Here is a 17,175-nt window from a genome sequence, read left to right as displayed (position 1 = left end):
CTCCCTGCAGGAGGCCATAGACAGCACGGAAGATTACCTCCGTCCCACAGGCCTGAGGTGTTCCCCAAACAAGTCTGAGCTCCTCCTCTACCAACCAACTAGGTGAGGGCCCAAGCCCAAAACCTGGCAGCCTATCTCCAAGAGTGATATCAAGCTCTACACCGGAGATGGCAGCGCGATACCCAGAGTCGACTCCATTCGGGTCCTCGGCATGACCATCGAGTCCAGTGGTTCCAACGGCAAGACTATACTCAAGCTCGCCGCCAAAACGAATAACGCGGTGCGGCTGGTTCGGTGGGTGGCCAACCGCTACCAAGGCCTCAAGGAAGACAACCTCATCCGCCTGGTCAATGCCTTTGTGCTCTGCCACTTTTCATATGTCGCGGCTATGCACAATTGGCAGCGTGCCGAGCGTAACAAGATCAACGTCTTGCTCAGAAAGATTACCAAGCAGGCCCTCGGTATGCCGATCAGGATCGCGCACCGAGCGCCTGCTCCAGCTCGGTGTATGCAATACGTTGGAGGAGATTGCCGAAGCGCAGGAGTGGGCCCAGCTCGCGCGCCTTTCGAGCTCCCAGACCGGCAGACATATACTTCGAGAGCTTGGTCACTCTCCATTTGAAGTGGACGAGAAGATGAGACAGGTTCCCGTGAGATTCGCGACCTAATCTCCGTGGCACCGATACCAAGGAATGTCCATCCCGAGCACAATCGTGGTAGGCGACGGGCTAGAGCTGCCACTCTTCTCAAGCAGATTCACAGTGAGGAGCGCGGCGTCAGCTTTGTCGACGCGGCAGGAGCCGCACCTTCTCCGTGGGAGCCGCGCCTTCTCCGTAGTCGTCGTCGACTCCAAACAGCAAATCACCAACTGCGCATCGGTTCACACTGACTATCCGAAGATTGCCAAGCAAGTGGCCATCGCCCTGGCCATCCTGGAAGGTGAAAAGGAGGTCATCTATAGTGACTCTAGGTCAGCTATTCGCGCTTTCGAGTGTGGTGTAATCTCCAAGAAAGCCCTGCGCGTGCTCCAGAGTGGTGGCCTCGACGATATCAAGCACCACGTACTGATCTGGTTTCCTGCACATGTTGGACAGGTCCAAGGCGCTCCCCCCAACCTCAACGAGGCTGCCCACGAGGCCGCGCGCGCGCTAACCGACCGCGCCAGTTCCGGGCAACGATTCGGGGCCAACGGGGTTGCGGAAAACAGGGACGCGCCTACCACGTACAACGAAATAACAAAACATTTTTCCCTCGTGCGAAGACTATATCCACTCGCTCATCCAAATCTTAATAGGCCACAGGCCCTTACCCTCAGACTACTGCAGACTGACACGTACCCTAACGTGAGATCCCTTCACGCTATTTGTCCTGACGTGTTCCCCAATGACGCTTGCCCCGCATGTGGGGATGTATCCACGCTGGCGCACATGCTCCGGGAGTGCAAGGCAATACACTAACCCCAAAACTGCATCGGTCAGGTGGGAGGCGGCCCTACGCAGCTCCCTTCTGGCCGACCAACTTTGGGCCGTCCGACAGGCCCGTGGAGTGGCCGATAGGTTTGGCCTAACGGTCCCGACGTGGGAGTCGCCCGCTGCGCGCTGATGCGCGCCTTGCAGGACCACAATAAAGTTTCGCAACCAACTTTACAAAATTCCAGGCGCATGTACTACGAAAATAAAATAAAATAAACGAAAGCATCACCAGACGGAAGTGAAAGGCAATAAATAATTCTTTAACATCAGTACAACCAGCAACCGCATATCTTGTGTGAACCACTATTCTGCTATCATTACTGATCCTGATAATATTGCTAATGTTTTCAGCGATCATTTAAGTTTTACAAACAGTGATCAGCCTAATTCGATGCAACTCACTTTTCTGCGTGGTCCTCGTTCCTTCTACTTATTTCCAACGATGCTGGAAGAAGTATGCATCATCGTCAATTCTCCTAAATTAACCGGTACAGGTTGATAACTGGTACAGGCTGGTACAGGTCGACTTCGGCAGGAGGTAGGCTTTGGGCAACTCCAATAGTCCGCGTCAGTGTGGGGCGAGTCCATTTGTCCAAGCGTGGGCCTCCCAGTGGGCGTAGGATGCCTTTGTAGTCGTGCAGAGGCAAGGGTGGTGGCCGCGATCTCGTTGGCTTACGTTGAGTGGTGTCGCCTTGAAGTTCACAAGTCTGAGTTTATTGCTTCGGCTGAGAGACCGACAGATCATCTTGTGTGCGTCATTTCTTCTGCACCAGCATCCAAGCAGGGCCATCGTCGTTGGAGGGGGATGTTGTGTCATCACTGGTGTACGCAGGTGGAGTCGTGTCCATAGCGGCTGCAGCATCCATGTTCACAGCATTCTCCGTAACTTTCCCTGGCGGGACAATGGAATTCTCCATGGTGAAACTGTATGCGCCTTTGGCGTGTACGACGACACGGAGGCTAAATAAGTACACAGACTTGTGTAATAGGTGGGAACTTCAACAAAAGTCTATCAGATTGGTGGCCATTTAAAGTCCCTGAAACATAAACTAAAGTAGCGCCATTCGTGTCAATGTGCAGACTCCTCTCCCCTCGCGTGCATTGCAGATAGTAAACGACGCTAGATGAGGGGCTGTATGGCTCCTGGCCGCAAAGATGAGCTTGTGCTCATGTTTCTGTTAAAGCGCATCTGGGCGCTGCGGTTCTAGGCGATGCACCGAAAGAGTGATTTAGAAAGAAAAAAATATAAAAAGTAACGTTAAATACGACGATGTGACGTGTATATAAGCAAGTGGCATGCAGTGGCAAAAGACATCACCAATACTCAACGCGATAGCCCACCGTTTGCATGAAGACGCGCTCAGCGGTGACGCTCTCGATGGCAGCTCCACTGCTGTCTGTGTAATAAACTCGGCGGTGCTAAGAATCTGCAGCATGACGCACTAGCCTTTGTGAAGGTATCGCAAACGCCACTTTGTTTGTCCACTTTCGCGGTGTTTGTTTGTGGCTAGGCGTGCGCGCTTGGTATTGTTGTGTAGCCGGAGTTCGACCGCGCGTGAGTGTGTGCAGGGTAATCCTGCACGTTTCGGGATGCCGACCTGCTGTGCCAGCGGTTGCAAAAGCAGGTACAGCAGAGGAAAGAAGCTATTTTCGCTTCCGCGAGGAAAAGACAATGCCGCTCGGCAACAAGTGTGGCTCCAGCGTATCGGAAGGACTGACTTGGACCCTGTATCGTCGCGGCTTTGTGAGGTGAGTACCGGCGAGCTAAACTCTATCGTTTCGCTTGTATTCGTGTTTACAGTGTTGTGGTACTGTGAAGCTCGAGCATCACACAAAGAGAGTAACCGCGTCTATGGTAAACGTGCATGCCAGTTGAAACGCGTGCCGCGTTTAGTGCCATGTAAACGTTGCGTCTCTGGCTTGATCCATGCTGACCGCGGCGGCTGCATTTTCGATTGAGGCGGAAATGTTGGGGCTGTTGTACTTAGCAATATATGCACGTTATTGAATACCAGGTGGTCCAAATTTCCGTAGCCCTCCAAAAGGGCGTTCCTCATAATCAAATTGTGGTTTTGGAACGTTAATCTCCAGATATTATTACTCGTTTGATCCAGAAATAATCGTCGACTATGTTACAAAGTAAATGTAATGGATACATTCAAGTGCTAAACTAAACTTTGTTTATTGGCCGACGTATAGTTAAATGACTCCCGCGTGTATGGGTGTAAGGACTTTATGTATAAAGGCGTGGGCAGCGACCTGAATGTCGCATCATTTGGTTTAAGCATGTGCTCCAGCGCGCTCAGTATTCAGAACCTCTGTGGTTGAAATAAGGACACGCGAGGCTAAATGGTGCGTATTTCTACATGTTGTACGCACCGCGTGCTAGTCTGGTGGGAAGAGAATGTGGCAAACAGTGCGGTGTCGTGTACGTGTTGACACTAAAGGTTATTTTAGTTTCTTTTAGAGCGTGCTGTTTCATTGTGTAACAGTAGCCGCGAATATTTCCTTACCTAGGACCACTTCACTGCGGACCAATCGGAGCCGATACTGCTGCGCAAGTTTCGTACTAAAAAATTGAAGAGAGACGCGGCGCCTACGATCTTCAGTCAAGAGCATTTGCAAACGTCAGGTAAGCCAATCGCGTTAAAAAACTGGAGAATGTTTAGTCCGTCTCCATTGTTTTCTGCATCACCCATAATTACTTCTCAGCCTTTCACTAACCTGAAACATGTCGTCTTGCATATAGGTGTTGTGCACTGTTTGTGTATAGCTAATGGCTTTTCTTTGGTATAATTAATGCATTTTTTTTCATTCTCCAGAATGCTATAATTCAGCCCGCTCATCTTGTGGCCTTAATCTACTACTAACAGCAGCTGCTCTTGTTGATGGTGAGTTGACGGTTAAGCACATCTCACGCCTTTTCCCTCTTCGTTATCAATAATACATGTTTGGATTATGCAGAAGCCAAAGAGACACACTGCCCATCAGCTACGAATGTGCTTCTGACGCCAGCTGCTGTTGATGGTGAGTTCTTACTGCATTTATTACTTACCGTAATTACAAACGTGCTTTATGCCTTCATTGATGTTTTATAATTTGCAGGCTATGGAGCCAACAGTGATGCCACTCAAGCAGGGTTAGGTTCTTCACAAGGTAACGTAGCTAACACACATGCTGCATGTAGTCGAAGCATTGTAACGGCTTGTAACTTGTATCCATTGGTTTATATAGTTTACAATCATGTCTGTAGGGGTGTGCTGCAGATCCACAACATTTTGCTCCGCAGTATGGTGTTCAGCACATTACAAGCATTGAAAGCATTGCCGCTTGAGTTTTGGCATGCATTCGTATTACTGAAAAATTGTAATGCACCTGTGTGTATTGTAAATGCTTCAAGTAGTGTTGATGCTTGTTTGCCAAAATGCGATGTAACAGAGATGATGGTCTTCTTCAATTTGTCTTTATCTTTTTTAGGTCACACTGCCACTGATTCAGCACCATCCGATTTTCCAGAAGGTAATGGCAGTGACATGTTGCTTTGAAATTTCACATAATTTATTGTTGATCTCATGTTGCAGATGCACCTTCAAGTTCCGAATGTGACGCACTGCCAGCTTGTTCAACAGCTTGTTCAGCAGGTGAGTGCTACTTTTCATGATTTGTATAGGCATGTGTCTGCCAGATGGTTTTGTTGGTTCCAACTATTATATGTGCGCAGGTGTGGAAACCACCCATGAATCGAGCTGCCAGCCATTTCAAGCTTTGACGGTGCCTGTTGAGTGTGAGTGAGTTTCTGCTCAGTATCATATACATTTTTTAATTTTAGTCACTGGCCATCCCTCATTGCCTGTGCTGCAACTGTGCTAATTTAAAGCTTTGGTGACTGTACCAGTCTTCAGTACTACTAATAAGATTATCCGTCATTTACAGCTCAACAGAACTTTTGTGCTGCCTGGGGAGGATTTCTGTCTGCTGAGGGCACAGCTGATGTCACCGGTAAGTGTTCAGTGCTACTGTTCTCACACACTATGCAATATACACTTGAGTGTGACACATCGCCGCCTACAGGAAATTACGTGCACGCTCATAATAGATTGATATATTGGTGCATTAATTAGTGCGGATACGCTCCAAGTACTGGTGCCCTGTTTTGTTTCTTTTGCTGGTATGCTCAATCTTGTAAAGCGAGAGTAGTCGCACACAACGTAAGTTTATTGCAGGAACATGTAAGCTGAGTTTTGTGTACAGTATTGCATAGCACACTGCTACACACTGCGCAACATCATCACACTATCACTTGTGACACGCAATCAGCTGCCGTCTTGTAGCAACTCTGTCAAAAAAAGCTACAACAGTGGAACCATGGCACTCTCCCCACTTTATTTGAAATAGCCACCGCCATTGATAATTCTACGTCATAACCGAGAGTACGTGCCATATATTCATGTCTTTACTCATTACTAACTATTGGCATAGCTAGGAGGTGGTACACCGGACACTTGCTGCTCCCAAAATGTCTTTCTGCCTTCACACGCAGAGTACAAAGTGAAACGTGACCACACTTGACTGTCCTGCCCCTATTTCGGATCAAGGGCACGCCCCCACCAAAAAAATAGTTCAGCTGCATGCATTGCGGGTTCTGCGCAGCTCCATTTGTCCCTCTTCATTGAGCAACAGTGTCAGCTTATGCTGTTTGTTAAAACCACTGTTGTGTTCTCAAAAAGTTACGCTTACACTTTTCTGCTGAATAATATGGAGTGGCACTGATTTTTTTGTTTCTTTAAATCCTTATGGTTCTCCCTCACATGCTAGTCTGGGTTAAATAGTGACATTTTCTAACTCTTGTCACTTCCTGCTCAATCTGTGCTTTGCAGGCTCCAGTTCAAGTAGTTGGTATGCTGATCGAGCAGTAGTAGCGGCCCTTCGCAAAAAAAATAGCTACATTGGAAGAGTGCTTGAACAACATGAAGCGGAAAGTTGCTACACTGCAACAACGGAAAAGCAGAGCAAACCGTAGAAACCATGAACTCACGCGAAACATCAAGAAGTACCTGTCACCAGATCAACCAGTATGCGAGGGAAGCAATGGTCTACAGAGACTATACAGAAAGGCCTCAAGCCCCGTTTGGCATGTGGATCCAGAGGCTACAATGCGGTCAGGAAGCTTGCTGAACCCCTTCCAAGTGAAAGAACTTTACAACGTCGTGTTGAAAACTACAAGTTCTCACCAGGAATTCTACAAGAGGTTCTGAAGTCCCTTGCTTTAAAGGTGAAAGGATGGTGTAGCTGAATATATTTGTTACATTTATTCTCGTGAGCATCTCTTTCAGCAGTACACCTTGAGCAAAAGGTGAAACCTTTTCCAGAGCCTTCCACTATGGCATGTCTCATGATGGTATCATGGTTTTCGCACGTAAACTCTAATATTTATTAAGCTTTCACGTGTTGCTAGTGCCAGTGCTAGTGCCTGTCACTGCGCTCTCTGTCGTGCATGTTTTAGCGGCCATTCATAAAGTTTCCACAACATACTCTCACCTTTCCTTCACTTATGAGTTCAGGTCCTCTAACTAGGCACAATTCCACATAAATTTCAATAGGTGATAATCTTCTTGCATGCAAACATCGAAATACAGCTTGCACTGCGCACTGCCTGTTTATTCTTGAAAAGCATTGTATTTTAAATGTCTTTATTGATGCCTTTGTTGCGTAATGCATGTTGCATATTTCAGATAACCACCATGAAGGAGCATGAGAGGCATGCAGTTCTGATGCTCGATGAAATTCAGTTGAGCTCAGGGCTTGCGTTTGACCAAACGACTGGCACTGTTATTAAAAGGCCAACTTTACCTTTGGCCGACGGTTCTCTGCCACATGCTGCAGTGGCAACGCATGGACTTGTTTTCATGCTGGGTGGGGTTACACAAAGATGGAAGCAGACAGTTGCTTATCATCTTACTGGAAACTCGTTCAGCAGTGCTGCAGTTCAAGAACAGTTGATTCAAATTATTCAGGAATGTGAAACAATCGGGGTTCGTATAGATGCAGTCGTTAGCGACATGGGTGGTGGGAATATGGCGCTCTGGAGAAAATTTGGCATAGTTGTGGGAAAGCATTCTGTGTCAAGAGTTTCTTGTTGTCATCCTGTTGAGGAAATCGCAAGCTTTATTTTATGGCAGACACCGCACATTTGCTAAAGAACTTGAGGAACCACCTCACACGTGGTCAATCGATTTTTCTTCCCGAAAATGTGGTCGAAAAGCACAAGCTGCCTTCGAATGAGGTTAACCTTGTGCCGATTCAGAAGCCGGTAGAAATAGACTCTGCACTGCAAATAAACATAGCACCGCACTTGAAACCATCCTTCTTGGACCCTGGACACTATGAGAAAATGAAAGTGGGGCCTGCATTTTCGTTGCTAAATCGCGATACTGCAGCTGCACTACGTTTCCTGACACAAAGGGGAGATTTGCCCCAAGAAGTGTTGACAACAGCATGGTTTATAGAAACCATTTATAGGTGGTTCAAAGTACTGACATCACGTACAACGAAGCTTGGCATCAGCAAGTTAAATGATCAGAAATATGAGGACTCGCTGATTTTTTTAAAGGATATGGTAACTCTTTTTAGAGATCGAAACACGTGTGGAACACGTGTTTCGATCTCAAAAAATCCATCGAAACACGTGTGGAAGCCTGTGCATCGAAATACGTGTGGAAACACGTGTGGATCCATCGAAACACGTGTGGAAGCCTGCGCAGACGGGCATAATTTTGGTGTGTAAAGTTGCATTGGAACTGCAGCATTATTATCTTAATGAGAAGGGCTTCTTTTTTGTTTTGCTCAGCCGATTTGACCAAGATGCTCCTGAGAATTTGTTCTCCACTTTGAGGGCAAAGAATGCAGTACCAAAAGCTCTTCAATTTCGTAGGGCTATTCAAGCTGCTACTTTAGCACAGTTCTTTCGGCCCAGTAGAAGTGGAAGCTACGCTTTCGACGATGCTCCTTTCCTAGTTGGCATCGAAAATTGCCACGCAAGAGCTCCTAACAGCAATGATACAGAAGCTGTTGAATATCCCAGTCATCTTCTTGACATAAGTATGATGGAGCATGAGTCTTTTAATTACCTTGCTGGGTTTGTGGTAAAGAGTGTTGCAAAGCACACAGGGATTTGTGAGCAGTGCAAAACTGCCACAATGTCGAACGAAGCTAGTGTGCTCACAAAGTTAAAATTCTACACTGATGACAGCAAGCTCGAATCACCAGGGCCAGCAGTACTTCATTTGCTCGAAACAGCTGAGAATATGTTTAGAGTGAATAGCAACAAGCTTCTGTTCAATGAAGTTACGATTGGTCAACTTGTGGCCACCACTAATGGAAGCGTGCAAGCTGTAAATTGTTTTCCACCTTGCCACAACATTCAGGAAAGGTTGCTGAGAGCATTTTTTAAAACCAGAATTAACAATCTTCTGCGGAAAGAGAATATGTGTTTGGCAGCTGATGAAGCTAAAGATGCAAAAAACTGGTAGTCGTAGCATTGGAAAGCAGGCTGCTACAACCAATGTAAAATAGTGTGTATGCCTCATTTCTTTCGTGTTTTCCTTCCGTTTTTCTATGATGCATATTTGGTATGGCCTCTTAACCTAGTCTGTAGGTACGGTACTCACGCATTGAAATGCAGGAATTATGGTCTCAGTAACGCACATACTTTTGTTGACACTGCGTTAGGTTCGGGTCATATTGGCGTAATTTCGACTAGAACGTGTATATCAGAGCCGAAATTATTTTAGAGACTATATTTATCACGACATGGCGTGGTTATTTCGAGCAGGTGTGCATACCAGTTATCACAAAAAATTGATGTTGCGTTTGAATCCCCAAGTACCGTACATGAGGAACTGCAGTGTTTTGTCCTATTGTGATTTCATTTCAACAGTAATTACTTATCTTTGATCCGTACAGTTCAGAGCAGATGTTTTCAGTTGCCGTCATAATGTCATTGAAATTTCTAACACGTTTGCCCTGTTTGTTTCAGTGTGTACATTTTGGTTCTTTATAAGCAGTTTCCTTTAAGTAGCTTTGGTGGTGTATCGATCTCATTTACGTTGTAATTCTGTATAACTAGCGTTCTTAATGAGAAGCTTTGTTTACTTAGCTAAGCCTATTTTTAATATTCTGTGTCAAGTGTCAGTGTTTTTCATTATGTTTCTCGTCATTCGGGAAATTTCGCTTACTTTCTGCCTTGGTGGTTTACCGCCTTAAATTTCTGCTTCAGATGTCAGTGTAGTTGTGGTTTTGTTCATTGCCTCTGTGTCTCTTTTCTCGTTTTTCCTCTCTTTGCTTTGCATTTCTTCCAAAACGCAATTCTAAGCTCGTGTATTTTTATTTTGACTTCTGCTAGGTGGGCCTGTGGCTGATTTTCCTCTTGTTGTCTTGAGGCTCAAGCTATTGTTGCCCTATGATTTTACAGCTTTGCACTTGTTGTTGAGGGCAATTATAAGCTCGTGTGTTTTTATTCCAACTACATCTGGGTTGGCCTCTATTTTAGTGGCTAATTTCACTCTTCTTCTCTTCAGATAGAGCTGTTGTTACCCTCACTAGTCTATGATTTGGTCCGTGGTTTTGCTGTGCCTATTACATCTGTTTTATTATGTCTTTTGCGTGTATGTCCTGTTTCATGCCTGCATATCTGCATGATATGTTTTACATATCCCCAGTAGGGGCTTTCCATGTCTACTTCCTATTCCTGTGCTTTCAAAAGTTCAATATGTGTACTTCATTTCATTCGCTATATTCCACATGTGGAGTGTTAATCTTGATAAAGGTGTTTGGCACAAATTGCTCCACTTGTCGCTAGTTGTGAGTGCACCACGAATGCCATCGCTTTTCTTTGCTCTTGTCTTTGTGATGTGCACGTATAGCAACAAGTCACCGTTAACACATATTTCATGTCATTTATTGTGTACTCTGCATAATTATCATGTATGATTGAGACAGTCCTGCATTTTCGTGAAATGTTGAATAAATGTCATGTTTTGTGCCCTTCATTCAGTTTTTGCATAGAATCAACTGTACTTGAACTTTGGTGTTTATCAATAAAGTGACTATATGGAATGGGGTTTCCTTATGAATACCAGGCCCTTTTGTTCGTTCGACATATTGCATGCTATTATGATGGCATATGCATAACCTTGTCATAATATCAACATCCAAATTATACGTGTGTACTCAATGCTGCCTTCCCAGGCGCAGTCATTCTTATGTATTCATGCCAGGGAAGACCGAGGTGTGATGGATGTTGAGTGGCCTAGAGCCGGTATGTAAGTGTAAAACATAATTCTAAGAGAGATGTATTCTGCTTAAACAATGGGGACAATCATATGTGCAAAGAAGGAACTTCATGTAACACTGGACACAAACGGTATGGACCTCACAAGAACACAGAGGAGAAACAGTATGCACATTATCGCACTACCCCAACCTCTGTTCTTGTGAAATGCGAGCTGTTCGTACCTTATAATAATAACCAAGTAGCTTGAGATGCGTTATTCTTTATGGAGCAAGCTATGCTTACTCATATTTATTGATTCTATTTTAACACACCTATTAAAAGAATAAAGGCATGGACGAGAACATAGGTAGAAACTTTCATTGGACACATGCTGGACTAACAACTGCCAGTCTCCAATTGGAATATAATTTATAGCAATCGCAAATGTTAGTATGGTCGGGCAGCATGCACCCCTTGTATGCAGATTTTTAGGTCCTGTCGAGGAGGTTAAACTCTCAAACACGTTGGCAGATAGAAGAGAAATGCAGGGAAAAAGGACAGTTCAGTCTTCATATATGTTTTATTTGTTGGGTTGCGCATTCAGCTGCTAGCGAGAGATGCTAAAAGCACTATGCATGCGCGAACGCTACCTTTTTCTTGTAATCTTCAGATAGTATTTCGTTTGTTTACCGCCTGTCTTACGTAATACTTCTATGGGCTCTATTGCCTCCTCAGCTGTGCTTTCTTTTTTTTCTAATATGAGCGAACTCACCCAGTTTTACACTAGTTTACATATCAATATACCTTCTATGCGGACTGTAACAAGCCACGTCTGTCAATATACGCGCACGATGTGCAGTAGTTGTTTAAATTACTGTACATCGAATAATGCGAGCAGCATATAACCTCACAGACCGAAGAAAGAATCAGCATGACCATGTGACCTGATTTTGTCAGCACTTGCCAGTAGTATCACATGGCCTAATTCCCCCACGCAGTCGCTTCATGCAATTGACGGTGAACTCGAACTGGTCGGCCCCGCGCCGACAACGTATATCTGAGTCTTTCCTTCGGCTGCACACGGCACTGTATTAAATATTGCTGCGGCGACCTTTTAAAGTTTTCGGTACCGACGGTCCAAGAAGAGCGTGCCAAAGTCATAGTTGCTTTCGTAGTTTTTTTCTACAGCAGAAAGGTTGGCTTCTTCGCACAAAACGCCTGCTTTGAAAACGTAGAACGATCCATTGCCTGTTTTGCGAGGGGTAGCTAGCTTTCTATTCCTTCGAATCGACCAACGAACGAACGAGTAATGTCACCACACTAACGATACAAAGAACTGTTCAGCGACAAATGAAATGCAAAGGAAGTGTGCCGAATACGAAATACTGGCAACGCCGCACACACGCTGGGGCAGCGATGAAGAATCTCGGAACGATGGCCGCAGTAGACTCTGCTTCTGTGAAGCGAGCGCGCGCTCCCCGAACAGACGCCACCGGCGTACCCTTTCAGCATACTGTTAAGTTTGGCCTGGAAATTCATCTGGGCAGTCGCCGTTGTGAGTAAGCTGGTCCTATGGAAAGGCTCTCAATCCCTTCGGCGCCCAGTCTGACAGACGCTGTCGAAGATTTGAGCAATTATCCAGACCAAACAGCAAGCAAAGGCGAGTTCCCGTCCTTCAAATGCGGACCCTTTTGTCGTTCCTTCAAGCAGAAGCGGTGACTAATGGACTCGGTGACTCATCGGGCAACGGGAAAGCTGGCGTGACCAGCGACAGAGGTGACGGCGGAGCGGCGCTTCTTTAATCCTCAGTCAAGTAGCCGACCGGCCGACTGCCTATGCCCACCAGGCATTGTCCCTGCTGGCCTGAGGAGGAGACGTCGTGTCACCGTGACGCCACGACGAAAGAGGGCAACAGGGACGGCGTCTTCCTGAAAGAGACCGCGACGGACACCGCAGATCGCCCCGCTAATTGGGCGAGCTGTGCGGTGGACCCTTCGAAGTATGCGGCCAGGATCGTGGGAACTCTCGACTAACGGCACACACACGACGAGGAAGAGCCCTGCTGGCGCCACCACAGTGCAGTGTTCACGTGGACCGTGCATGCTCACCCCCTCACCTGTGTGTGCGGGATTGGTGTTCGACTCGGAGAGGAGGAGCCCGACAGGGCATAAAATGACGCCGCAGAGTGCTGGACGTCGCTCTGAACTATGTAACGTTCAACCACCACGCTCGTGGTTTGTGAAACCACTAACTTTTCCTTTCTGTAAATATGTGTAAATAGTCCCATAAACCCTGTTATGTTTTCCGTATCCTCCAGCGTCCTAGCTTTTCCCTTCCAACCCTAACAACTGGTGGCAGCGGTGGGATGCCATCACCTGCTACTTCCTTCTTTCCAACATCTTACAACGGGTGGCAGCGGTGGGATGCCATCAGCGACCTTCTTCCCACATCCAACAACTGGTTGGCAGCGGTGGGATGGACTTCACGACATGGTGCTGTGCTGTGGTGAGTGCTTGGTCTTTGCTTTGACTTTTCAGGCTTCAATTGTGTGAGTTTATTAGAACCTGGATTGTGTGTGAATTAGGGAGATTACCTTCTGTGAGTTTTGAGTTGTAGGGATCACTTAATTATGTGTGAAATGCAGGACCAAAGTACAACGGCAATCATGGAGGTGAGGACACTGCTAAAAGATGGTCTTTTGTACATTTGTGAAGACCTGGGTATTAAGATTAAGGAGGGAATGGGCAGGTTCGAAATTTTAGAGCTAATTTTGGAAAGCGCCAGTGAGGAGGATATTGGATACGCGTTAAAAGCTTTGAAAGGGTTGGAGGAACGAAGGCAGAAACGAGAAAGAGAAGAAAAGGAAATAAGGGATAGAAAAGAGCGTGATCGAGCACGCGCCTTGGTGCTCGAACAATTGGAACAGAAAATCGAGGCAATGAGGCGGAAGTTTCAGCCATTCGGAAGTGTGGCGCACGAGAAGTGCGAGGCGCAGCCCAGAGCTTTAGAGAAGGCTAGCACGTGTGAAGAGCCCAGCAGGTTCGCAGATGAACCGAATGTGAGAGCTGTTGAAGATGCTGCTATAATTAGAGGGGCCGACAAAGGCCAGAGCGAGTGCGACGAGGTGCTGTGCCAGTTAACTGTAAGCGAAACAGCTAGAATAGCTGTAGACAATCTGGCACAGACCTCAACTGTGTTTGTCACGACGGTGGATCTTGCAAATGAGGTCGAAGTAGGCAAGAACACCGGAGAAAGCTCAGGAGAAGCAGCGAAGGTAGAGGATGAGAACAGTGTGGTTGTAGGCAGCTCCCAGCAAGACGAGCGAGAGAGAGAGAAACAACTTTTATTGAAACGGCAAGTGTTAGAGGAATTCACTCCCCTCCCTTAGATGGCAGCTAGTTGTCCTTGGGCCCTAGCGGCATCTTCGGCTTGCCTGATGACCTGTAGTTGGTCCTCAATGCTTGAGCTTAGCAGCGCGGTCTCCCACTACTCCGTATTCATGTATGTGTTTGGCCCCTTCACGATGTTGGGGCAAGCCCAGATAATGTGCTTGAGGTCCGCCCGCTGATTGCAGTGTTTACATCTGTCTGAGTAGAGGTCCGGGTAACAATGATTATAAGCGATTGGGTTTGGGAACGTGTTTGTTTGTAATAGGCGCCATGCTGTCGCCTGCTGCTTATTTAATGAGGAGTGTGGTGGCGGGTAATGCTGCCTCCCTAATCTGTAGTGCTAGGTAATTTCGTTGTAACTGAACATGCGGTCTCTCTCCGCACGCGGGCTCCGCGTCATTCCTGCCCCTGCTCGGCTCGCTAACTCTCGAGCTAGGGTGTGTGCGGTTTCATTGCCCGGGAGGGAGGAGTGGGCGGGCGTCCATATAACATAAACGTCGCGCTCTCCGCGAAAGTTATTTAAGATTCTTAACGCCTCTTTCGAGACCCTTCCGTTAGCGAAGTTATGAATCGCGGTTTTAGAATCACTGATTACGACGCTGGCCCTTGTGGACGCAAGCGTCAGCGCTATGGCCGTTTCTTCAGCGATTTCCGAATTTCCTGTTTTAATGGTGCCGCTAGCAAGCAGGTGGCCCGCTTGATTTGAAGCGACTATTGCCATGTGTCGACCGTCTGTATATTCGGCTGCATCTACATATACCACGTCCGCGTCATGTTGAAACTTCTTGTGCAGTGCTCTCGCTCTTGCATTCCTCCGCTCCCGGTGATGTTCGGGGTGCATGTTTCTGGGTAACGGAGGTATTATGATGCGCTCTCTGGTTTCTTTTGGGATATCGTATTTATTGCCGCTTTGGCCAGCGTACGTTATTGCAAGTTTGTGCAGGATGTGTCTTCCCGTGTTGCTTTGCGCGAGTCGTTCATATTGCGCTATCATATGAGCCTCAATAAGTTCGTCTAGCGTGTTATGCATTCCTAACGCTTCGAACTTTTCGTTAGACGTGGTGATCGGTAATCCGAGGGCTTGCTTATATGCTTTTTCAATTATGCATTCTATCTTTTGTTTTTCCGCCACTTGCAACTTGAGGTATGGGGTCACATACACTATGCGGCTGACGACGAAGGCTTGGATGCGCTGCACTAAGTTGTGTTCTTTCACGCCGTAGTTTTTGTTGGCGATTCTTCGAATCATTCGAATGGTTTGTTGGGTGTTGTTATCCAGGAACTTTATTGCTTCCCCGTTATGTCCGTTCTCGGATATTCGGAGTCCCAGAACTCTTATGTGTTGTACCTGAGGTATTGGGTAACCTCCTGCTAAGATTGTGATGTTGTGTCGTTCGTGAATGCGCTTGCGACCTCTGCTTGTAGGTCTGTAGAGTAATAACTCCGATTTTTGAGGAGAGCATTTTAGGCCATTGTTCTCCACGTATCGCTCTACCGTATTTACTGCTTGTTGTAAAATCTCTTCTATGTGACCGTCGCTCCCGCCCGTCACCCATAGGGTGATGTCATCCGCATAGATACTGTGCTGAAGCCCTTCGACGCGTTCCAGCTCTGAGGGTAAACCAAGCATCGCCACGTTGAATAGGAAAGGGGAAAGCACCGAACCTTGTGGTGTTCCCTTGTTGCCTAGAACGAATTCTTCGGATTCCGCTTCCCCGGCCATGATTGTAGCTTTACGGTTGGTGAGAAAATCTTTTATGTAATCGTACACTCTCCGACCTACGTGTAGGTTTTGTAAGTTGCGCAATATGGCCTCGTGGGTGACGTTATCAAATGCCTTCTGCAGGTCAAGGCCCAGAATGGCTTTTGTATCCAGGGTGTGCGTTTCGGCGTCTATGATTTGATTCTTTAGCTGCAACATGACGTCTTGCGTCGAGAGTCTTGGTCGAAAGCCGATCATGGTGTGTGGGTATAGCTCGTTGTCGTCCATGTATCTGACGAGACGCGTTAAAATTACTTTTTCCACGAGCTTTCCAATGCAGGTTGTCAATGAAATGGGCCTGAGATTTCCGATGAGCGGCTTTTTGCCCGGCTTGGGTATTAATATGATTTTGGCGGTTTTCCATTGCTGGGGTATGGCGCCCTTCTCCCAGCATTCGTTTATGTACTTTGTGAGAGCAGTGACGGATTCGTCATCTAAGTTGCGAAGTGTTTTATTTGTTATACCGTCGGGACCCGGGGCGGACTTGGGATTGAGTCGTCCGAGTTCGTATCGAATCTCTGCCTCTGTTATGGAGGCGTCGAGGTCGACGTTATCCTTCCCTTCGTACTCTGGGAGTCGTGCCTTTGTGGCATCTCCTACGTATGTCTGGCGTAGCTCGCGTAAGAGCTCTGCTTCTGTACCTGCGTAGCTGTGTAGTATCCGTTGCAGGTTTTGTCTTTGTGTTGTTTTCGTGCCTTCTGGATCAAGGAGGCCTCGGAGAATGTTCCAAGTTTTGGACATTCCGAACTGCCTGTTCATTAAAGTGCACATGCCTGCCCACTGCTGCTGGGACAGCCTATTTGCGTAGTCTTCTATGTCTCTGTCGAGCGCGACGATTCTCTTTCTTAGACGCCGCTTGTGCTTTTGACCTTTCCTGCGCTCTTGCAGGCTGCGTTTTGCCTCCCACATGTGTAAGAGCTTGCTGTCCATTTCTTCCATTCCTGCCTCTTCGGGAACATGTTTGGTGGCTTTCTGCACGCTACGCTGGAGTGTGTCTGTCCACTTCTGTATATCTTCGATGGTCTCTGTAGCATCGTCCTCTCTTATCTTACGAAAGGTGTCCCACTCGGTTAACATTATTTTTCTACCTTTCTTTTTACGCGGACCTGCTTGTAAAATTGTGCATACATTGTAGTGATCGCTGCCTAGATTTACGTTAGTGTTGGTCCAATGAGGGTTGGATATATTCTTTATGAATGTAAGGTCCGGCGTGGTGTCTCTACTGACGCTGTTCCCCATTCTGGTAGGGTCTTGTGGGTTAGTTATTAGCGTGAGCTCCTC

The 17,175-nt window shown here is 46.8% G+C and overlaps 1 long non-coding RNA gene across 2 annotated transcripts; it reads left to right on the top strand.

The window, feature by feature from the left end:
- The first annotated feature begins 4,161 nt into the window (after positions 1 to 4,161).
- LOC142785792 (uncharacterized) lies at positions 4,162 to 5,261 on the top strand. Of its 2 annotated transcripts, XR_012888984.1 has the most exons (4): positions 4,162 to 4,363; positions 4,437 to 4,628; positions 4,950 to 5,113; positions 5,194 to 5,261. It is a non-coding gene; the product is annotated as an uncharacterized LOC142785792 (long non-coding RNA). The 2 variants fall into 2 exon arrangements; XR_012888983.1 differs by having other exon boundaries at positions 4,162 to 4,628.
- Positions 5,262 to 17,175: the final 11,914 nt, after the last annotated feature.

The sequence above is a fragment of the Rhipicephalus microplus genome, chromosome 2, assembly GCF_043290135.1.
Source record: "Rhipicephalus microplus isolate Deutch F79 chromosome 2, USDA_Rmic, whole genome shotgun sequence".
In the NCBI taxonomy this organism is placed as follows: Eukaryota; Metazoa; Arthropoda; class Arachnida; order Ixodida; family Ixodidae; genus Rhipicephalus; species Rhipicephalus microplus.
The sequence above is the reverse complement of the archived record's forward strand: the minus strand, read 5'-3'. Positions and strand labels throughout refer to the sequence as shown.